This window comes from Gorilla gorilla, chromosome 12 (assembly GCF_029281585.2).
Source record: "Gorilla gorilla gorilla isolate KB3781 chromosome 12, NHGRI_mGorGor1-v2.1_pri, whole genome shotgun sequence".
Taxonomy (NCBI): domain Eukaryota; kingdom Metazoa; phylum Chordata; class Mammalia; order Primates; family Hominidae; genus Gorilla; species Gorilla gorilla.
In genome coordinates this window covers 32,684,750-32,709,016 of record NC_073236.2, presented here as the reverse complement: position 1 = coordinate 32,709,016, position 24,267 = coordinate 32,684,750, and the positions used below count along the sequence as shown (strand labels likewise).

General features: G+C 49.5%; 1 pseudogene; it reads left to right on the top strand.

Annotated features, from left to right (window-relative positions):
- The first annotated feature begins 67 nt into the window (after positions 1-67).
- LOC115935808 (insulin-like growth factor-binding protein-like 1) lies at positions 68-17,923 on the top strand (annotated as a pseudogene).
- The last annotated feature ends 6,344 nt before the right edge of the window (positions 17,924-24,267 follow it).

Sequence of the window (24,267 nt, the reverse complement as noted above, 5' to 3'; positions counted from 1 at the left end):
GGTGACTGCTCGGCGGGCGCCCAGCGGAGCGCGAAGCAGAGGCGCCGCCGCTGTCCCGGAGCAAGCCATGCCGCGCTTGTCTCTGCTCTTGCCGCTGCTGCTTCTGCTGCTGCTGCCGCTGCTGCCGCCGCTGTCCCCGAGCTTCGGGATCCGGGACGTGGGCGGCCGGCGCCCCGAGTGTGGTCCGTGCCGGCCAGAGGGCTGCCCGGCGCCCGCGCCCTGCCCGGCGCCCGGGATCTCGGCGCTCGACGAGTGCGGCTGCTGCGCTCGCCGCCTGGGAGCCGAGGGCGCGAGCTGCGGGGGCCGCGCCGGCGGGCGCTGTGGCCCCGGCCTGGTATGCGCGAGCCGGGCCGCTGGGGCAGCGCCCGAGGGCACCGGGCTCTGCGTGTGCGCGCAGCGCGGCACCGTCTGCGGCTCCGACGGTCGCTAGTACCCCAGCGTCTGCGCGCTGCGCCTGCGCGCTCGGCACACGCCCCGCGCACACCCCGGTCACCTGCACAAGGCGCGCGACGGCCCTTGCGAGTTCGGTGAGTCAGGGTCGGGGATTGGGTGGGTAGAGAAGGAGGGATTCCAACCCTCTGGGGTGTGGAGCGAAGGATCCCCCTGCCCAGTGGTGGACGGCGCTGCCTGGCACTCAGTTTCCCCTTAGGGAGCAGTATTTCTTATCTCTCCTCGTGCTCAGAGAGACTGGGGCGAGAATCCTTGGAGACGCCACTCACTGTGCTAGTCGAATTTTTGGTGAGCCTGCTACCCCTTTTGGTACTTAAGTACCTGCTGATGCAGTCACTTATTTGTTGGCATGGTATGTTTGCCCAGCAGGAGACTGGGAGTTAAGGAGGGGGATCCGAGTTCCCAGGTATCCAGCGCTAGGTGGATTGTTTGAATGGGGAGGAAGGGAAGTAGAGGATAGGGGAGGAAGGGAAGTTGAGGATGCGGGAAGAGGATGAGTTCCAGACTGGGGAATCAGTAGTCACCAGGCCATAGCACCAGAGCACCAGGGCCCCCGGTATGGGAAGGGGCTGAGCTGGGATGCTGAGGGAGCTCCATCCAGGAAAAGTAAGACCTTTGGAGACGTAAGGTCTGAAAAGATTGTGGTGCTATTAGGGGCAGACCCAGGTTTCGTGCTTCTAAAACATATATAATTTGGAGAGTCCTGCCTTAAGTAAAGGAATAGAACTGCTAGGGACTTAGAAACTTATTATGAAATGCTAGGGACTTAGAAACTTAAGCTTCATTAACATCACAGTAAAATAATCTCTGAGTGCTATAGTTGCCCACCCTCTTTATGTACCTTTTGAAAACCAAACAAAAAGAAACCAAAACGTTAGCACTGCTTTACCGGCTTCCTAAGCATGAGTGTATCCCACCCACTAGGTTTTGAAGTGCCGCTGTGTACTCTGCCTGGAGTGGGCAGTGCTGAGTTTAGGGTGAGTGAGAAGGTGGCCAGTGAGTCCCAAGGAGCCTGGGTTTTGGCCTGGGGTTCAGGCTTCTGGGAAATAATTCTGGCCTGAGCCCAGAGACCAAGTCCAGACTTTAGTGCCTAAGTCAGTGTAATGACTTAGCTTCAAGAAAGAAGCTTGGGGTGGGGTGAGACCTTTCCAAGCCTTAAGAAGTATCTAGTAGTCTTTCCTCTCAAGTAGTTCAGGTAGATGTACCCAAGTCCAGGAGACGCAATGGGTTGTTGGAGATGGGGCAGGAAGCCTCCTGTCCTGGGAAATGTAAAACCAGTGTGTGGCCAGTTGAGCACAGGAAAGTCACCATTGGCTGTTCCTAGCTGAAGCTCCCCATGGAGGTCAGAGCTGGCTGGGGGTGCATCTGTGCTGCTGCTGGCTCCCTGAGTGGCCCTGGACGGGCCCCTTCCCCTCTCTGGCCATATCAGCCCCAGTGAAGTCATTGTTGAGGTCCCTTTTACTCGGAACAGTTAGTTTCCACCCTGTGGCACTTAAACAGTCCTGTCTCTTTCCTTTTGCTAGTTCCTATCACTCGTTTTTATAACTGCTTTCCTCAGCAGTTAATTCACAGGCAATTCTCTTTGTCTCCAGACAGGTAACACTTTTAACTCCACATGCAGGAGACATAAGAAATGCTGACCAGGTCCTCAGACTATAAATGGTGCTGATGATCTCAGATAATTTCTCCCCAGAGTGGCATTCTCTTCCTAAGAGAAAGGCACCTTAAAGACATTCAGACCAAATCTGCTGTTATACAGAGAAAGAGACTGAGACCCAGCAAGGTCAGAGCCCTTGTCCAGGGTGACCAGTAAAGGATGACCAGCTCCCTGGTCCCAACACCCTGTCCAGTGCTCTTTCGGCACAGGACTTGATAGTATTAAGTCAGGCAGATGGTGGTTACCATGGTTACCAGAGTGAGGCCAGATGGCAGATGGAAACTCCATACCCCTAATTCACTGAAAATTACCAAATGACAAGTAAATGTGACAGCCCCTTCACTCTGATCTATGGGATCTGAGGCCCACCCCAGGCACAGACCCAGGGAATAAAGATGTTCGTGGGGCCACACGGAAGCAACTCAGAACTGGTTTTCATGATCTCATTACTGACAGGCGTCAGGCCTCCCCGGGGTTCAGCCCTTCTTCCGCACCAGCCTTTGTGTCATCCACCACAGAACCGGGCACTGTTTGCCTGTCACTCTCTGTCCTGAAGTGCTAGTGTGGCCTCTGCCCTTGTGTCCAGATAAAGCATGAAGGTTTGGACGGGGGATGTTTCCTAGCCCAGGCAGCAGCTCATTCTGTGCTGCCCTAAAGCCATCTTTTATTCACAAGACACAGCGGGAGCGTTTTTTTAACAATGCCTCTGGGGATCCCAGTTGAAGGAAAACAGACTGAGTCAGAGCAGGGCTGTTCTGCTTCAATATTCATGATAAAATCACCCCTCCTGACTCCTTGGGTACCCAAGCACCTAGATTTCATGGAATGAGGCCTCGGGAAGTATTTATTATGTTGTTCACAGTGTGTGAAGGGCCCTTATACATGCTTCTGAGGAGCCTGGGGAAGCAGTTTTCAGGCTTAAATTCTGCCCTTTCCTCCTATGCCCTGAAATGCCCCAAACTGCCACATAATGAGAGTGATCCTTTGATCCGCACACATGTATGGAAGACTCACATATGAATAATTCTTACTGTTGGAAATTGCTTTTGCATCCTTTTTTTTTTTTTTTTTTTGAGACAGGGTCTCACTGTATCTCCCAGGTGGAATACAATGGCTTGATCACAGCCCACTGTGATCCTGGGCTCAAGGAATCCTCCTGCCTCAGCCTCCCAAGTAGCTGGGACTATAGGCACATGCCATCATGCCCAGCTAATTTTTAGAATTTTTTGTAGAGACAGGATCTTACTGTGTTTCCCAGGCTGTTCTTGAACTCCTGGCCTCAAGCACTCCTCCCACCTCAGCCTCCCAAGGTGCTGAAATTACAGACATGAGATACCATCCCTGGGCTGCACCCATCTTTTTACATGATTTTTACAAGTGTCCTGGAGAGGTCTCCTTCCCATTTGATAGAAGGGAAAGCTGAGGCACATGGAAAGAAATTCCCCGGAGCCACCTGGCTGGTCCCAGCTGTGAAAGGGCTCCAGTGTAGGTTTGCCTGGCTGTTTTGTTTTGTTTTGTTTTGAGACAGAGTCTCGCTCTGTCACCCAGGCTGGAGTGCAGTGGCGCGATCTCGGCTCACTGCAAGCTCCACCTCCTGGGTTCACGCCATTCTCCTGCCTCAGCCTCCTGAGTAGCTGGGACTACAGGCGCCCGCCACCACGCCCGGCTAATTTTGTTTTTTGTATTTTTAGTAGAGATGGGGTTTCACTGTGTTAGTCAGGATAGTCTCGATCTCCTACCTCGTGATCTGCCTGCCTCAGCCTCCCAAAGTGCCGGGATTACAGGCGTGCGCCACCATGCCTGGCCTGCCTCGCTATTTTCAGATGGGCGCTGCACAGCTAGCCGCTAGCAACCTGATCAGTAAGGTGCTGTGCACCCGCCAGCCTTGAATCTTGGGGGTTTCTCAATCTGGGTCCACCTTCCTGTTTTTCCCAAGGTTTGTCACTTGTCCCTCTATTTAGCACTGGGCTATAGCTCCTGAGAGAAGCCTTGAAGGATGGGGAGAGAATCCCAATGCTAGCAAGGGGGAGGCACAGCATGAACTGAGGCTCAGAGGTGGGAGCCCTTTGGTGGGTGTGCAAGTGGGCCCATAGGGCCGAGGCCTGGTAGGATGGTTGGGAAAGGAGATGACACCCCAGAGTAGTTTGGGGTAGGCCATTGCGAGCCTTGGGTGTAAGGCCAAAGGGGGAAGCTTCATTCTGCACTTCGGGAGGCTGAGGTAGAAGGATTGCTCGAGGCCAGGAGTTCAAGGATAGCCTGGGCAACACAGCAAGATCCCATCTCTACAAAAAATTCTAAAAACTAGCTGGACATGATGGCATGTGCCTGTAGTCCCAGCTACTTGGGAGGCTGAGGCAGGAGGATTTCTTGAGCCCAGGAGTTCGAGGCTACAGTGAGCTATGATCATGCCACTGTACTCCGCCTAGGAGACAGAGTGAGGCCCTGTCTAAAAAAAAGAAGAAGAAGGAGGAGGAGGAGGAGGAGGGGGAGGAGGAGGAGGAAGAAGAAGGATGCAAAAGCAGTTTCCAACAGTAAGAATTATTCATACGTGGGTCTTCGATGCATTCTGAATTATTGGTTCAGCTTCTCACTGGTAAGGTGGTATGGCCTTAGTATTATGATGATTATTATTGCTCGCATTACTCTAAAGCCTGGATAGTTCAGTGTGTGCACCCTATTTGTTAGCATTGGGAGAGGGTTGGGGTCCTACGGACAGCAAGTTAATGTCACGTTTCAAATGATAAATTAGATAGGAACAGGGTCCTGGCCAGCACCCGCCAGGGCATTGAGCCCTGGCAGCTTCGGTGAGCTCCTGAGACCCTGAATCTTAGAAAATTCACCTTGGTTGAAATTCCAGCTCCACTTAGAAACCTAGGTCTGTGCTAGTGTGTGTTACCAGGTAACCAGGAGAGGCAGCGCATGCCACTTCGTGAGAGGGACAAAGAAGGGGGTTTGTGCTCAAAACCCTTTCATGCTGAGGGAGGAGATCTGAGGCAGAGGCTGCAGGGAGCAGGATTAAGCTGTTTCTTGTTCCACATCATAACGTGACTGTTAGCATAAATTATCAGGGCTGTTCAGTGTGTTGATTATTAAAATCTTCGGTTGTGTGCTTTTTAATACAAGCAGATGGGGTCCTGGGGGATGACTTGATATCCTTTCTTTCCCTAGCACCATTAACTTTAAAGAAATCTCAGAGGGATTTGGGAAGATTTTTTCATTCCAGACATCAATGGTCGATATAATTGATGAGGTAGGGGGACAAATCACCACACACTATAATAATATTGATCCCTTTCATTTGTACAGATCCACACAGTTAATAACACAGTCACATCCATTTTCTCCCTTCACCCCAAGGATGCGAGGCTGCGGTCATTATCTTCATTTGCAGATAAAAAGGAAATGATTAGCAACTTGCCCAAGCTCAAGTGGTTGGCAGCCAGACCCCTGGGCATTTGAGTCTCCCTCTGGTACTGTTTTTGCTCACCGCACAGTACTGCCTCCTGTGACCGTGTGCATCTGGGTGACTGTCTTACCTGCTGGTTAGCCCTTGGATGGTTGGATTTGTGCAATTCTAGGGCTATTGCTGGCACAAGCAGAAGGAAACAAGTATCAGCAAGGAAGAGCTATAGGGGGATGAAGCTTCCACATTCACAGACTGGGCTAGCTAGAAGCCATCCTCCCTCCTGCAAGCCACATCATTCTTGTGAAAGGCAGGCAGAAAGGAAAGCCCTGGTTCCTCTGGCAGTGTGGCGGCTCTGGCAACAGTAAGAGTATGTGCTTGGCTCCCCAGAGTGCGGGCTGTAGTCATGGTCCCTGGTGCCTCTCACCCAAGGCCAGAGGAGGCTCTCATGCATGCAAGGAGCTTTAGAGGAGACGCCTGGGGACAGCACACCCTGCTGAGTCCCCAACTCCCTCTGCAGAGGTCTTTTACAGTTTGTAAGGGGTCTTGCAATTGTTCCTCACAACAGCCTTTGGGGAGTGGGCTGGGAAAGGGAATAGATTCCTGTGCCCATTTTAAAGAAGAAGACACTAAGGCCAGGACTGGGACGTGGCAGAGAAAGGATTTGAACCTGGACTCTTCCACCCCTGTCTGCCACGCTGTCCTTCCTGCCTGTGGTGGCAGCCATGATGTTGAGCACTCCAGTGCCATGCTGGAATGAGCCCTTGGGGATAGTAGGGACTAGAAATGTCCTGCTGGTGTCAAGGACACATTGCTCATGTTATGGGTTATCTTCACAAGAGCTGTTCCCTGGGGGTGATGTTTGGGGTGTTTCATTGTTGTATAGAAAAGAGCTAACACGGCAGGCCTGCGACCGTATCCTCAGAAAGGCCTGCTGGCAAGGTTGGCCCTGGGCTGGTATCTGGGGACTTAGATTTCAGGGGGGTTCCACTCTTCTCAGAATTGATGAGAGTGGCTCACTGTGCCTGAACTGTACAAACAATGTGGTTTATGCTGAACCCCTGCTTTCCTTCTTGGAGTGTGGAATTTGGGTATTCAGTTAGGCAGAGAGTGCCTCTGTGGCCAGCTCCCAGTAAAAACCCTGGGCGCCAAGTTCCTCTTGAGCTTCTCTGGTAGACAGCATTTCATATGCTTGTGACTCCATGGGGAGGGCTCTTGGAATCTTGGGCCTGCTTCCCCAACCCTGACTTTTTCCCTTGGCTGATTTTGCCAGATGGGAAAATCCTTTCACTGTAATAAATCACAGCCTGAGTACCACTATATGCTGAGTCCTGTGAGTCCTCCTAGTCCTCCTAGGAAATCACTGAACCGTAGAGTTGTCTTGGGGATCCCCCAACACAATCCCTAAGCAACTCATCTCTTATTCTGGATCGGAGACCACACAGATAACAGATGTTCCACTTTAGAAACCAGTGTGGGAGTGAATGGAATCATGGTGCCTGGGTTTGAGTCCCTGTTCCTCTGGGCACTTTACCTTTCTGAGTCTTGGTTTTCTCATCTGTAAAATGGGGATGGAAGCAGCTACCTCACAGGGCTGCCGTGAGGATTAAAGGGTGGTGTACATGGAAGGGTCCTCTAGGGAAAAGGCAGGATGGTGTTAGCACAGTGGTTCAGAAGAGCTTGGGATCTGGAGACAGATCACTGGGCTCAGCCTCCTCACTACACCCTTTAATGCTCGGTAACCCAGGGCAGCGCCACCATCTGGCAGCTGGTGAGATTGCTGGAGAGATAAACAAGTTAATACCTGTAGGCAGAGGAGTGCTTAGCACACAGCGAGCGCTGTGCTAGCTGATAGCATAATAACAGTGTTATTATTATTGATTATAAAGAGCTACTATGGATAAAAGTATTTTAAATTTAAAATCAGATATGTTAAAATATGTTAAAATTAAAAACAGGGCTGGGAATACAGTGACTCATGCCTGTATTCCCAGAGCTTTGGAAGGCCAAGATGGGAGGATTGTTAGAGGCCAGGAGTTTAAGACCAGCCTGAGCAACATAGGAAGACCCATCTCTACAAAAAAAAAATTTTTTTTAATTATCTGGGCATGGTAGTGCATGCCTGTAGTCCCAGCTACTCAAGAGGCTGAGGCAGGAGGATTGCTTGAGCCCTAGAGTTCGAGACTACAGTGAGCTATGATTGTGCCACTTCATTCCAGTCTGAGTGATAACATGAGACTCTGCCTCAAAAAAAAAAAAATTAGAACCGGATTATTATGGCATGAGCAACATGAAATTTTTTGAGGTCACAGAACAACTGTTCTGTATCTTGGCTATAGTGGTAATTACATGACTGTATCCATTTGTCAAAACCTAGAACTGCACACCAGAAGGAACGAATTGTGCTTTGTGTAAATTTAAAAATAAATAAATAAATAAATACAAATTTAAATGTCCCTTTAATGTGCTTTGACGTCCCTTTAAAAGCAGGGCTTCTTTTGTAAAGGAATTTGTATTTTTTGCCACAAAATCAGTTACAAAGTCAGTATTTCCAAGACAGTCTTTCTTAATTGTAGTTGTTAGAGAGACAGACTGAAACATGAGGAGAGAGAGATGAATTGTGATTTACTGGTTTACTCATTTAGGCCTGAAAGGGATTGATGAAATCACATTTAAAATGTATGACTTTACATGAACAAAAGTAAACCAGGCTGATTGAGAGTCCCCTTGGTATCCAGGTCTTTCTGACTGTCACCACAGCGAGCCACTGGAGCACTGGTTTGGGCTCCCCTGGAGGCGGCATCCCAGCGCTTGTGTGGTTGGGGAGGCGCTGGCGGGACAATGTGAATAAATTAGACTGTCTTTGTCATCACAGATGGGGCTCCTGCCAGAGAGCTCAGTGTTGTGGCTCTCTGTGGCTGTCAGGCAACGTTAGACATCTAGGATCTTGGTTCCAGGGGCTTTGGCTACATTCAGGCACATGGGTTGGGCACCACCCTTCAGAGGGCCCTCAGATGGGTACAGCTGAATGAGTGGGCGGATCAGATAGAGGGGGAGGAAAGCAGCCTGGGATGGGGAGGGCAGTCTGTATTCAACTCACTGGTGGGCTGCTGGGACACCCAGGGGCTATGGGGCTCCAGAGGGCAGCCCCAGGATCAACAGGTGGGAGTTACAGGCTTTAGCTCTAGGTGAGGATGCACTTTCTTACCAGTGGAGCCCTCCAAAGACAGAATGGCCTGGCTCTGTAGGTGGTGAGTTCTCCATCCCTGAAGGCATGCAAATGGAGGCTGTGCGAGCATGTCATACATGGTCAGGCACAGAATCACAGAGAATCAGGATGCTAAAGAGCCTCTCTAGTTTGAGACTGTGGCTCTAAGGCGATTTTCCAGAGATTTTTTTGGCACTGGCTTGACAGGGTCTGCTTCCCAGTCTGTCTGGAGGGGCCAAACTAGTCTCCTTTCTGCACCCTGATCCTCCTGTGCATTGGGGTGTGATGCGACGCTGTCCGTCACCTCCTTCCTCCTGCCTTCTGTCTCCTCCCTTTGCTCTCCTTTTGTATTGCAGCCTTATCCAGGTGCAGTCTTGTGGAGAACAACAGGGCTGTCTTTGAGTCACCAGGCAAAGCCCTAGGAGTTCTAGACTCTGCAGTTTGATGGCCTGGAAATGAACATGTTTGTTCCTTGATTTCTCATGTGTTTGTTCATCCAGTCTTCCTTTTGCTCCTGGCCCTCACTTGCATATCACATTAACTTACACTTTTCACTCATTCCATAGTTAGATCAGCTTGACCGCCCTAGGAAGCAGGGGTGTGATCCCCACCTTATAGATGACAGCTGGGTGGGAGCATTCCCTGGCCAGGCCTCTACACTACACATTGCCCAACACACTGTGGTGCTGGATGCCAGGGTGGCCGAGTTGCTGTCCAATGCAGGTGAGAGCAGGTAGAAACGCCTGGCCTTGATTATTCCAGCCCAGTGTGAGCAGAGCAGATGCCAGGCACGGGGAGGAAGGCAGAGTGTGGAGTAGGAGTTTGAAACATCTAACACTGGGTCCTGTCCAGGGAGCCCATACCCTCCCTCTCCTCTCCGTCATGTTCTGGCAGTCTAGAACCACATTTCCCTGATTCCCTGATTTGCCCAGGCTTGGGTCGGCTTCTGGGGATGGGGAGGCAGAAGGAGTGGGGGAGCCCTGGGGAGTCTTTACTCTGTGCATGCAAATGGGCATCTTGAATGGACAGCAGGGGGTTGAGCTCCAGGGTGTGTGCAGTTGTTCTTCCTGGCATTCTTCTTCCTAACACCCTCCACGTGGAAGGAGAAAAGCCCATCTGTTAGAATACTCTGCCGTTGGTGGCATGATACCAGCCCCTCTAGGAGTCGGCTGCCGTGTTTCCTGGTTGAGCTATAGCAGATGGCAGCCGGAGCCTGGAACGGACCCTGGGAGGGAGCACTGAGGCCCAAGCTCTGCCACAGATGGTGCTGGGGGAATTTGGGAAGTCGCCCTTCCCCTCTGGACCCCTGCTTCCCCACTGGTAAAACAATCATTGGATCAGGAGATCGGTCGGCAGCTTTCCAGGTCTGAGGAAATCTCTCTTTTAGGATTCCTGCCCAAGCATGACGTGCCACTCCCCTCATGTCAGGACATCACAGCGGGCTCTCGGCGGCAGGGGAATTTAGAGGTGGGTTGCTTGGAACCCGGCAGGGTAAAGGCTGCGTCTCCTTGTCTCCTCCTCCTAGCTCCTGTGGTCGTCGTTCCTCCCCGAAGTGTTCACAAAGTCACCGGGGTGCAGGTGGGCCTGTCCTGTGAAGTGAGGGCTGTGCCTACCCCAGTCATCACGTGGAGAAAGGTATTTCTGTCCAAGAACTCATGCATCTCGTGTGTGTGTGTGTGTGTGTGTGTGTGTGTGTGTGTGAAAGAGACAGGGAGAACAGACGTGAGTGGTAAAAATGTTTTTCTTTTAAGTGTGTTTATATATATATGCCTTTATAGGTGGGCCAGAGGATGAAGAAAAGATATCATCTGTACCACTCCTCTGCCTCGAAACTTCTACCCCAAACCTCTCCCCTTGGAAGGGGACATCGCAACCCTTCCTGTGCCACTTACACCCTTGGCCACTTAGGGACCCAGAAAGCTGTACTTTTACCCAGTCAGCTTCAGCTGCGGTGGCCATGTGTGTGTGTATCCTGCTTCACTTCGGGGCTGTGTTTCAGACAGACCTGGCTGGTGGCAGAAGACTCAGTCCTATTCCAAAACCAAATCTTCTAAAGACCAGTTTTTGAGAGACCGGCAAAGATCACAGTGAATGTTGTCCCCTTAATGTCAACAGCCCTGAGACAGGCATTGAAATTCTGAATCTTTCTGTGGGATAGTGGTGATATTCAGGTCTTTGCTGTCCGGCAGAGCGTGCTGTCTATATGTACAAGTAGGTTTAAAAAATGACTGATGTCATTTGCATAGGCATGAGCAGTGCTAGGGTTTCCGTTTTTGAGTCAGTGGGAGGAGGAGGAAGGAGGAGGGCAAGGAAGCCTATGGGATGGTCTTTATCCAGAATTGCTTTTTCTAAGCCCCCTCCTGGCATTCCTGTCCCCTGTAGGTCACGAAGTCCCCTGAGGGCACCCAAGCACTGGAGGAGCTGCTTGGGGACCATGTCAATATAGCTGTCCAAGTGCGAGGGGGCCCTTCTGACCATGAGGCCATGGCCTGGATTTTGGTGAGTGTTTAGGATTATTGGATATTATTGACTGACCATTTTAAACCATCCTTTATATTTCTACAACACATTACATGTTTCAAAGCTGTTCTTACCCGTTTCTCACTGGCCCCTCCAGTAACTGTGAGGCAGGCAGGGCAGGTTTCAGATCTGCTGGGAACATGCGTGTTCTGCTGCCAGGGGCAAAGTGATGGCCTCACAGTGATGTCCACGTCCTCACCCCCAGAACCGTGCGATGTTACGTGGCAAGGTGGTGGGAGGGAGGTTGTGGTTGCTAAACAGCTGAGATAAGGAGATTTAAGATAAGGAGATTATCCTGGATTATCCGGGTGGGCCAATTTAAAGGTGGGTCTTTAAGTGTGGAAGAGGGAAACAGAAGAGTCAGAGGCAGACTGAAGTGATTCGATGTGAGGAGGACTTGACTCACCATTTCTGGCTTTGATGATGTTGGAAAGGGCCACAGCCAAGGAGTGCCAGCATCCACTAGGAACTGGAGAAGGCAAGAAAATGAGTCTCCTGAGAGCCTTCAGAAAGAATGCAGCCCTGCTGGCACCTTGATTTTAGCCCACTGATTTTAGCCCCCTTTGGGCTTCTGATCTCCAAAACTGTAGATAATAAATGTGTTTGTTTTAAGGCACTCAGCTTGTGGCAATTTGTTACAGCAGCCCAAGGAACTAGTACACCTGCCTAAGGTCACCCACTGGTAAAGGTAGAAGGTCGCACATTCGAGTCCTCCTTCAGAGCTCTTTCCTGCCACTCGCAGCACTTTTACCAAGATGAAGAATGCCACATGTTTGAAAGAGTGATGGAATGAGGAGATAGGGGTCCGTGTTGGGTCGTCACTGTACCTTTCTGAGCCTCCATTTCCACTGTTGTTGAAAGAGGGCTTCAAACTGAAAGACCTCTGAGTGCCTTTGTGGCCCTGGCAGTCTGTGATTTACCTGTGAGTCTCCTGTAAAAAGAAGACCATAATGCTCACCCTTCCCCCACGACTGGCATGAGTTTAAAATGAGCTGATGTGGGTACACCAGCGCGTGGTCCGTAGGATGATTTGTAATTGATGGAAGCGGTTGGTTGTAACAAGAGAAAGCAAAAAAGACACGAGCTGGTTATGGACTTGGCTGTGAACATCCTTGGGGTGCTCCCTAAGGACAACCTCCTCATTCCACCCACAGCTGTGGGAGGCTTGGTGACTCTTCTCCACCCAGCTGAGAGATTGGGAATGCAATTGGCTGTGTGGTTTTTTTCAAATCAAGCACATTCCTCTATTTTCTTAGGAGAAAAGACAGGGAAAAGAGGTTATCTCTGGTGGTATTTTGTAGAGGCTGCCCCTATAGGGAATACTTTGTGGATCATTCTTTGGTCAGTAGATTTTTGTTCTTTTAACTTGAGGTATTTTCCAAATAACCTATACCTTGCACCTTTAATACAAAAGACCAGGTAGCTCACAGTAAAAGGCAGGTATGCGGAGGAATCATTCAGATGAGAGCCACAATAGGGAGTGTGCCTTTCAAGAGGGTCCCTGGGAAGGAAATTTACCTGCGTGCTCCTTGGCAGCCAAGGCAAGGAGAGAAATAGAGCAAGTTTTACCTTATTCTGAAAAGGAGGAAGTGCGCAGACTTATCATTAAGAACTAACTAAGGAAGTCATTTTGCTGTACCTTATATAACTGTATAAACTTGCCTGTTGTATTTCTAGATCAACCCCCTGCGAAAGGAGGATGAGGGTATGTACCAGTGCCATGCAGCCAACATGGTGGGAGAGGCTGAGTCCCACAGCACAGTGACGGTTCTAGATCTGAGTAAATACAGGAGCTTCCACTTCCCAGCTCCCGATGACCGCATGTGATGGAGAAATGTACATGTTCTAAGTCATTTTCAGTATTTTACACCCATGTTATGAGATATTTGAGGTGGCTTATAAGACCTGTAAAAAAAAGAAGAAAAATACGTAAATGGAGGAAACCAGGGAAAGAGCAAAAGAAGAGTAGGGACATACTTAGATGAGCAGTAGAATCCCTGGTATATTCTGCACACATCTCCCTCTGAGCTTCTTAGCATGCAAAGACAAGAGCTGTGAACATGACGTGTGTCCATGAGATGAAAAGACCAGTTGTGGTTTGGGGCTGGAGGGAATATTTCCTCTGTATTCTTCTAGAAAGAACACTGAGAGAGGTAGCAGACAGTGTCCATGTGAAAATATTCCCACAAAGAAGATGCCTGAGCTTCCTTTTTGTGTTCCTGGAGCTCTTCCTTGTTCAGGACACCTGAGCTTCCTTCCTGGGGCTCAGGCCTTGCCTTCCTGTCCTCAGCACTGTGTGCTGCTTTGCAACACATCTCCTTGTGGGTAGGGGCAGAGAGAATCTCTGCATCCCCTCTGGCCAGGGCCTCCTAGTCTGTAGTCACACAGGTGACAGCTGGGGTTGCATCTGTTCCTTGCCTACAGGTGAACTGGGAATTCGGGAAAGGGATCACTTTATAAACCAGCTTTTGCTCATAAAAATCCCAAAATCTTGCTGGTTCACAGCCACAGATGTTGATCACTTGCTCATGTTCCATGTTATAGCTGTGAGCTGGCTGTGGCCCTGCCCCATGTGTCCCCTCATTCAGGACCCAGCTGGAGGAACAGCTCCAGTGTGGAACATGTCTGTTCTGTGGCCAAGCTGCACACACCATTGCATTTAAAGTTTCTGCTCGGATGTGATGTGTGCCCCGCCCACTTACAGACAAATCATTTTTTTTTTTTTTTTGAGACAGAGTCTCACTCTGTCACCCAGGCTGGAGTGCAGTGGTGCGATCTCGGCTCACTGCAAGCTCTGCCTCCTGGGTTCACGCCACTCTCCTGCCTCAGCCTCCCGAGTAGCTGGGACTACAGGCACCCGCCACCACACCTGGCTAATTTTTTTGTATTTTTAGTACAGACGGGGTTTCACCGTGTTAGCCAGGATGGTCTTGATCTCCCAACCTCATGATCCGCCTGCCTTGGCCTCCCAAAGTGCTGGGATTATAGGCGTGAGCCACCATGCCTGGCCTGCATGATCCTCTTACAGGAATGGGGGAGCAGTGGTGAACAGGCACCATTACCAAGGCTGATCAACAGGTGCTTAATAGAACAGGAAAAATTAGAAACAAGTCTGATAGAGTTTCTCAAAAGCAGGGGGATTTTGCCATGGTTTTAGTTATATTATTCTTTTAGCCACTACTGTTGCACACCTTCTGTGTGCAAGGCCTTACTTCTGGTCTGTAGGGGATCACAGAAAAACAAAAAGTGGACATAATTATAATACAAGGAGTGCGATGTAAGGGAATGGGAGGAGATATTAAGGCATGAAAAGCAGCTTAGAACTGGGGAAAATGAAGGAAGAATCATCGAGGAGGTGGCATGAGGGTTGAAGGATGGGTGTACGTGAGTAGTTAGAGGCCCTAGAAATGGGGAGAAAAATATGAAAATGTAAAACTGTGAAATAGGAATTCAATGAAGAGTTAGGAGATTGGGTCTTAAAATTGTCTTCCTGGTGACATGTGACTTGTTTTATATAGATATGTTTCCAGTTTTAAATATATATATCTATAATTTTCAAATACACATATATTTTGAGGCAGAAATGATTCTGGGTTGTGAATACATCAAAAGGATACCATGAAAAATTGTGGAATTTCAAGACCATCACTGCTGCCTAGGTCTTGAGTTCCTTCTGTGACACACAGTATTGCCAGCTCTGGCTTGCATACCTCCAGGGATACAGAGCTCACTACCACTGAGAGCCATCTGTGGATTTTCCAATGGTTGAAAAGATCTTATTAAGCTGGAGTCTGCTGCTCTGAAACGTCCACCTTTTGGTCTTAAAAGTACTTCTTGGGACTCCACAGGGCCCTTCACTCTCCACTGGCACCATTTCCTGCTGGGGAGAGATTCGAAGTGAAGGATCATTTCCCCCACCTTCCATGTAACACATAGTTGATTGTAATGGAGCAGGCTTACGTTCTCTAATTCTTTTTCTCCTTTTCTTCCTAGGGTCTTAGAAACATTGATCATGGGATGATGGAAAAGTCAAATAACGGATCTTTGTGCTTCATGAAGAGTTGGAAAACCTGTGTGTATAGATGACCCCTTTTGTGTGTTTTTAAAAATTAGATGCAAACTAGATTTGTATGCAGATGTAGTTTTTAGAAGGGCAAACAGTGAGAAACGGATTTGCATGTGGCTTTTTTATTCTTTTGAAATGAATTGTTCCATGAGAAGTCTTTTTGTAATTACTCTCTTCCAGGGAGATCACAGAATGGCATGTTTGCAATTTCTAAAGGGCTCGTGTCAGCTGTGAGTCTTTACCTCATTTGTCTATGACCTATTAGTGGTGCTCTGTGACTTAGTGTGTGTTGTAGAAGGAGGGATGAGGGTCCCAGCTGTCCTCTGCCTGACTGTAACTTGCTGTGTGACCTGAACAGGTCCCTTCCCCTCTCTGGGCCCTGGTCCCTTCATCTGTGAGTATGGCATTTTAACTGCATGTTATCAATGTCCCTTTTAGCCCTGCCATCCTAGAGTAAGATGGCCTTTTGGGAAAATAACAGGAGGTGTGGTTTTAGTGTTCTTTCTAAAATGGTATTCCCTCAGAAACAAATTCCATTGCTTTACCCCAGCGTGTGGACAGCTGGCTGTAGCTCTTCTGTTCCTAACTTTTTCCCTTTTAAGGAGATTTAGTTTTAGGTGGGATTCTTTACCAGACTCAGGAGCGCCTTGGCTGGGTCTTTGGAGACCACAGCATCCATTTGTTAGCCTAGCATTCTCTTTTTTAAAATTTTATTTTGAGACAGGGTCTCGCTCTATCACCCAGGCTGGAGTGCAGTGGCGTGATCACGGCTCACTGCAACCTCCACTTTCTGGGCTCAAGTGATCCTTCCACCTCAGCCTCCTGAGTAGCTGGGACTACAGGCATGCCCCACCACACCCAGCTATTTTTTTTTTTTTTTTTTTTTTTTTTTTTTTTTGTAGAGACAGGGTCTCCCTATGTTGCCGCCCAGGCTGGTCTCAAACTTCTGTGCTCAAGTGATCCTCCCGCCTTGGCCTCCCAAAGTGCTGGGATTATAGGCATCAGCCACTGTGCTTGGCCTAGCCTAGCATTCTCTAAACAGGTGGTTAGAAGCAGTGGAGACCAGGCTTCTGACGATCAAATTGTAAAAAAAGGGGTCAGGTGTTATCTCCAGACTGTGGAATTAGATTGTAGTAGAATATATTTTACCTATAAACATTTTGACCTCACCCAAGAGTAAGGCTCTCTTTTTTTCTTTTTCAGTGAAAAAAGAAAGGAGAATATTTGCTATCTTATCTTAAAAAAATAGATCCTTAGGTGATTACAATGTTAAAATAAGAATTGAGATCCCTTACTATGCACAGTCCTTTAAGTTCATAAAGCTTGATCCCAACTCTAGGAGATGGGGCAGGACAGGTGTTAATGTCCCTGCCTTTAGCAGATGAAGAAACCAGGCTCTGAGAGGAGAAGCTACTTGCCCAAGGCCTGAAGGCTTCTGAAAGAGGAGCAGAGCTCAGGGCACCTGGCCCTCCTTGGTCCCCTCTCTACTCCACGGTGCTGCTACTCAGGGTCATCTCAAAACTATGTAAAGGCAGATGTTGCCAATCCACAGGCTTCAGGGACTCTTATCAAGACTCATCCCAACTTTTAAGGCACACTTTCATACCGCTCACATTGTGCATTACATTTTGGAGTCCTTGTTGGAAGTGAACTTTCCGCCTGTAAGCCTGCCATTCCATATCTAAAATATTGGGATGGCATCACCTTCTGTACTATGCAGCAGAAGGGGACTGGCCTGGGATTCTGGAAACATGAGATCCATTTGCATATTAATCCCCGGCTCGCTGTGTGACCCTGAGCGGGTCTCCTTCACTTTCTGTGCCTCAGTGTCCTTATTTGAGTAAAAAGGGAATAAAACTAGATGAGTGGTTTTCAAACTTTAAAACACTGGAAGCTCTCTTTGAAAACAAAAGATGAGAATTGAAATGGATGGCGCTGGAAGCTGTTCTTGTCTACTGGGGTTTGGAGCTGCCAGGGGACCTGCTCACATCCACTCCTCACTCAGCACCTCCCGCCCCTCCCTTCTCCACGCACTGTGACTGACTTCCATGTGTGAGGGCCTGCAGTTAATGCTCCTGTGTCTTGAATGGTTGGGAGATGATTTGGTCAGACCCTTAGTGAAATGATGTGGGAAGGAACAGGGATGCTGTGGCTCTGAAGAAGGTAGTAGAACATCCCACACCTGCTAATAAGCACATTTTGCAAACTCAGTTGACTCACCTCAGATTTGCCTAGTGAAAACTGAAGGGCTGGATGTAGACCCAGAGAGCAGGGTGGACAGAGCCCATGCTGGAAGTACTGAGCATCAAGACTGTATGGGGCTGGCTTTAGCATCATCATTCTGTGCAAAGACAAATAAATAATTAATGTCACACTGTCTGAAATTTTCACCAAAACCAAAAAGGCGCATTAACATGATTGTTCCAACCTCATGGGTTTTCAAGTGTGAGCGCCCAGAGACCTCTTCAGAGGCTAAGAGAGCATGCGTTGCCACAGCTGTTAGCATTTGGAGACATAATTACAATGCCCCCACTCCCTGCACCAAACCTGGGTTTTTCTACTGTTTTTGTAGATGTCATGATGTCACGACCTCTGCACCCTGAAAATAAATGTTTTTAAGGACAGTCTTTGTGGTGTCTTTGTTGTAGGAATGCTGTATAGGTGGGTGCAGGTCCCACTGGTATTCCTTTATCATCCTTCATGCATCCTGTCCTTTCTTCTGCATGCCCACTTCAGCTACTTAGTCTAGACCCTCTTTACCTCTCACGCCTGGGCTACGATCACAGCCCCACCGTTCACCTTGCCCGAAATTTTTAACCAGCCCTAATCATCTTACACTACTGCCCTTGACTATGTGTGTCCTGCCGTGTAAGCATTCTAGTACTTAATTCACTTGCTGAGACAGTGCTGTCCCCTCCCACACACAGAGTAGCATTCTCCAGGTGCCAGACAGGTACAAGATGCCGAAAATCATATGTTTGGAATCATCTGAATTCCTCCCATATGAAAGTAGGTAGAATCAGGTCCTGAACTCAGACTCCAGTGGAGACATGGGTGGGATGAGGTCACTATCCTGGCAGCATATGGTGTCTGCTTTGTGGTTAGAGCAGAGGGAGATCAAGGAAGACTTCCCAGAAGAGGAGGCAGGCATTTGAACTGGCAGGAGTGGGTGTGGGGGATTCCAGGCTAAGGAAACAGCATGCAAAAAGGAGTCAGGGTAGAGAAATGCAGTGTAGTTTGTGAACAGGGAGGAATGGCCAGTTGCTGCTGCTCAGAGCTATGGTGGTGGGCGGGTAGTAGTTTGGGGCAACACTCCTCAATGCAGACAGAGGAGGTTGAACTTGTTGCCGTAAGCAGTGGACAGCCTGAATCTCTGTCTCTGTTGTCAGCTGGGCTTGAGGAAGACAATTCCACAGCCCATGTTCAATCCCAAATGTATCTGCTTTCCCCCTTAAACACAAATAAGGCTAGTTTTTAGTTAAGGTGGATTTTTTTTTCTTTCAGGTTTTATGGTGAAATTAATTCCAACATCTTTAAAAACACTGTCCTGCCCTCTCCTCCAGGGGTGGATGGTGCAGGAGAAATGAATAAGAACGGCAGATCCAGCGACAGTAAAAGTCTCTGCTAATGAATTTCCTCCTTCCCAGCCTTTACCAGGGCTTCTTGAACATTAAATCAGACAATGATTATTCCATGATATTTTAATTAATTAAGGGAAAGCCAAGTGCTCTGGTGTCTCAGTTTAATGAATTCAGAACGTGGAAGCCCAGTGCCCAGGGCTGAGTTGGACACCAATACTTGCCCACGCTCTGGCTCTCTGGGGCTGACCTCTCTCCTGGAACGTGAACTCCTTTACGGCCAGGGCTCCTTTTAAGTTCAGCCTCGATTGCATCCAGCAGTGAGAAGTGCGTGGGTCCAAGGAGGCAGACTTCCCTGTGTTGACTTTCACTGTGGCTGTCTCTTCCTCATGCCTACATCTCCCCTCCTATATTAGGGAACGGTTGATTCTCGAGGGAAGAGTAAAAATCCTGAGTACTAGGGAGTGGGGGAACAGTCTCCCCTCTTTTCTCCATGCATAAAACCACCCATCACACACATTTGCAGAGCTCCTCCAGTGCACCAGGCATCGCCACGTAGCAAAGGGTCTACAATTGCCCACAGACCTCGGAGTCTCAGCTCCGGCACAGAAGGCTGTTTATGGTGCCAGGTGGCATGCCCCTGTCTCTCTGCTGTTGAAGGTGTATGCAGCTCTTGCTTGGGTGGAAAGGGCACTAGCTTTAGAGTTGGAAGACCCAGAACTAAGGTCAAGCCTTGTCAGAGACTGCAAGGCTGGGCCACTTCCATCAACTCTTAGAGTTTCCATTTCCTCTTCAATCCAGGAAGGGTGGCAACCCTGCCCTGGCCTGTTGCTCTGAGAGCCCCATGTGTGAATGGCCATGCACTGTCTGTTCTGCACAGATCTTGGAGGGCTGTGTGTCGGTGGGAGAGGGCTGGGCTGGGAGAGAAATCAAACATGCTCAGAGTATGTGAGACATAGTCTAGCAGGACAAAAGCATTAGACCCGTTTCAACTAATAAGAGCTGCCTCAGTACAAGACTAAATGAAGGGTGCCCAGGGACCTCTTCAGAGGCTAAGAGAGCATGTGCTGCCACAGCTGTTAGCGCAAAAGGTTAGCTCAAAGGGTGAGATTGCTTAAATGAGAAGTTCGGAGGAACTGTCCTGGAGGGGGTGGCCCTTAAGTAGGGCTCCAAGAAAAAGGAACAGTGTGAGCACGGCTGGATGGGAGGCAACAAATGACCCACGAGAGCATTAAACTCAAAAAACATCCTTGTGAGAAGCAGTCTCCTGTTGGCATATCTCCATGGACGTGCCATGGGGGGCAGAGCTGGGGCGAGCTGCCAGCAAAACCGAGGGTCTTCCACTGTGTTGAACTGTCCTGTCACAGACTATACTTCCCGTCTCCTCTTGCACCTAGGCTGGGTCATGCAGCTAGTGAAATGTGAGTAGAGGTGATGTGTTCCATGCAGAGCCCAGGGCTTTCAAAAAGTCGCTGTGCCTTTTCTGCACTTTGTTCCCCATTTACCAGCTGACACGGAGATCTCTGAGGCCCCAGACAGGGGTTTTCACTTGGATCCCTGGACCCCTTGGGATTCTATAGGTAGATTCACAGATTCTGTGAACTCCTTGAAAGTGTGCAAACTGTGTGCATGTGCATGTGTACATCCTTTTCATGGTGAAAAGGTCTATTGCTTTGATTAGCTTTTCAAAGGAACGCAAAACATAAAAATGGTTAAGAACAGGCCAGGTGCGGTGGCTCACACCTGTAATCCCAGCACTTTGGGAGGCCGAGGCCAGCAGATCACCTGAGGTCAGGAGTTCGAGACCGGCCTGGCCAACATGGTGAAAACCTGTCTCTACTAAAAATACAAAAATTAGTCGGGCATGGTGGTAGGCACCTGTAATCCCAGCTACTCGGGAGGCTGAGGCAGGGAGAATTGCTTGAACCCAGGAAGCAGAGGTTGCAGTGAACCGAGATCGCGCCACTGTACTCCAGCCTGGGCAACAGAGCAAAGGCTCCGTCTCAAAAAAAAAAAAAAAAAAAAGGTTAAGAACCATTGTACATGGTGGAACCACAAGACGAAAGGAACCTGTGTCCCTGAATCTCCATGTGGAAGGAAAATACCAATTTGCCAGGTACCTGCATTAGACTGTTACATAAGCAAAACTAAATAGTCGTCATATTGAACCCTCAAATTTGGGGGGTTATTCGTTGTGGTGGCTAACATTATGCCAGTACACATGGGAAGAACACTTGGCTGGGAGCAACTTGTCCAAGTTGCTCTGTCCACATTTCTGGCTAAGTGAGGTGGGATGCACCAGAGGCTCTCAAAGGGCCTCATACCAGGACTTCTTGCTTTCCCTTGAGGGTCTTCCTAACTCCAGGACTAATGTACAGATCATTGGCACTTGGGAGGATTAAGTGACACTCTCAACCCAGGTTTTCTGGCTTCTGTGCCCAACTCCACCACCTGCTCTTACCAAGGTCTACAGGGAGTCCTGGTGGCTGCAGCCAGGGACATTGCTCAGTGCTCCACCTACTTGACCTCTTGGGAGCCTCAGGCTTTGCTGGGGGCTCCCTCCCCCGGAAAGTACCCCACCTTCCTTGGCTTCTTGCCTCATCTCTCCTGGGTCTTCCTCCTGCTCCTCCTCATTCTCTGTTCGCTCCTTGTTGGCATTCTTAAGGTCAAATGATTTTGCTCCCCTTACAAACTGTTCTCAACACAGCAGCCCCAGTGATCCTTTTAAAACAAGTCATATCATGTTGCTGCTGTGCTCAAAAGCCTCTGGTGGCTCCTTCCTCAGAGTAAAGGCCACCGTCAGTCCATCCACACGGTGACCTCCAAACACCAGCCCTCTGCCCCCCTCAGGCTGTGACTTCTCTGTCCTATTTCCCCACCTGGCTTGCTCCATGCCAGCCACCTGGCCTTCTCCTGTGTTCCTGGAGCCTCCAGGCATGCTCCAGTCTCTTTCAGTTCCTTTGTCATCTCTTTGGCGAGACAACCTCTGAGCACCTTACTGAAAATTACAATGTCTACTCCATCCCACCCACTTCCCTATTCCCTTCCCAGCACTGTTGTTCTCTATAATACCCTTCACCTCCTGACAGACTAACGATTTCACCTATTTTGCATATGGTCTGCCTCTTCTATCAGAAAGGATGTTCAGGATTTTATTTTTTTTTAGTTTCCTGCTGTATCCTCTGCCCCTAGAATAGTTCCTAGCACATAGACAACATTCCATAAAATGTGTTAAACAAAGGAATACATAAGTAAGAGTCCCACAGTGTCCCTAAACGTGCAACCTCCAGGGTGGTTGCAGTGGCTGGCACTACCCCCCACATGGTTACTGCAGCCAGAAACATGAGGTTACCCAACTTTCTCTCCTCTCTTGTGCCAAGTTGTCCATCTGTCATCATGCCCTGAAGCCTGCCTTCTGGCTGTCCAGACTCTGCCCCCACCCCACACCCTGGTGGGCCAGCATCACTTTGGGCGCAAGCAACAATGTCCTGAGAGGTGCTGACTCCAGGTCAACTCCTTCAATCTATCCTCCATATTGAAGCAGAGCCAGCTTCAGAAACCGAATGTGGTCCTATCACTTTCCTTTAAAAGCCCTCGGGGGCAGCCAGACATGGTGGCTCACACCTGTAATCTCAGCACTTTGGGTGGCTGAGGCAGGAGGATTGCTTGAGGCCAGGAGTTCAAGACCAGCCTGGGCTACACAGCGAGATGTCCCCCATCTCTACAAAATGTTAAAAAATTAACCCAGCATGGTGGCACACACCTGTAGTCCCAGTTACTTGGGAGGCTCAGGTGGGAGGATCGCTTGAGCCCAGGAGTTTGAAGCTGTAGTGAGCTATGATCAAGCAACTGTGCTCCAGCCTGTGTGGCAGAGGGAGACCCTGTTTAAAAAACAAAAGCAAAACCAAAAAGCACCCTCCCATTGCTAGACCAAGTGTGAGCTTTCTGAAAGGATGCACGAGCCCTTTCACAGTCCAGCCCCTGCCTGCCCCCTGCCCCCATGCTTTTCCTCCCTGCCTCTTTCCTCCTCATGGAAAAACTTGCCCTTCCTCCAACCCTCCATATTTCTCAGACTCCAGGAGCATCCTTCCCTTATCCCTCTGGTCCTCTGCTAGTCATTTAGCAGGACCCCATGCCCACTCCCACTGGGCCTGTGCCTGAACTGAGCTGGGAGCCCTGGGAGGCAGCGGTGTCTGGCAGAGTCAGAGGACCTGAGCTTGAGCCTGGCTCCACTCACTGCTGAACACCTCCCGGGCTTGATGTCTATCAAGTGCAGAAGAATAATACTGAGGGCCCTGATGGCAGTTAGAAAGTGAAACCCTGTCTCTACTAAAACTACAAAAATTAGCTGGATGTGGTGGTGTGTGCTTGTAATCCCAGCTACTCAGGAGGCACTCAGGAGGCACCCAGGAGGCAGAGGTTGCAGTGAGCCAAGATTGCGCCACTGCACTCCAGCCTGGTAGACAGAGCGAGACTCCATCTCGAAATTAAAAAAAAGAAAGAAGCATGAAGGGAGGTGGCCCACCGTGTGTGCTTGATACAGAGGCTTGCTTTCCGCTCATGAACTCACGGCCTCTGTGCTTCTCACTGCACTGTCCACCCGGCTCTGTAATTGTCTCCCCTGCCCAGCTGTGAGCTCCTGCAGGGAAGGGACTGTCTTACTCAATTCTCTTTCCCCCAATGATAGGCCTAGAGCAGGACCATCGCCCCCACTAACCCCTTTGTTTTTTCTTAAACCAGTTACTTGTGTGAATTAATGAATCAGTTGGCCACCAGAGGTCAGCCTCACACCCAGAATGGAGCCAACCCAAATCAAAGTTCCCAAATGGCCCCGGGTCTGAGGAGAACTGGTGGGACTGAACAGCAGCTCTAATACATCCAGCACAGTGGCTGGCTTGGGTGTGTAGGGCTTGCTGGGCTTTGCCGTGGGTTCTCCAGGCTTGGAGGGTTGGTTCCATGTGCTTGCCAGTATGCCCTGCTCTCTGGTCCCTCCTGCATGCTCATGGGGAACTGATTCCAGAAGAGTTCCCTATTAAACCTCTCCACTTCCTTTCCCTCACCTGAAAAAAGTGGGGCGGTAACTCCACTACTCCACTACCTGCTTTATAGGATGGTTGTGAGGCTTCCATAGCATGGCAAGGTGCCTGGCATAGTGTTTATGGAGTAAGATCTTGGTGAGAGTTTGCTAAGTGGATGGAAGCCCCAGAATTGCAATATCTCCCAAGTGTGAGTCTGGTGGGCAGTGTCTGGCCTGAATGAGGACACCCAGTTAAACCTCCCTGCTCACAAGTCTGTGCATTCAGCACAGTGGTAAAATGAGTGGAGGGGACTGGGCTTGGTGGCTCACGCCTGTAATCCCAGCACTTTGGGAGGCCAAGGTGGGCA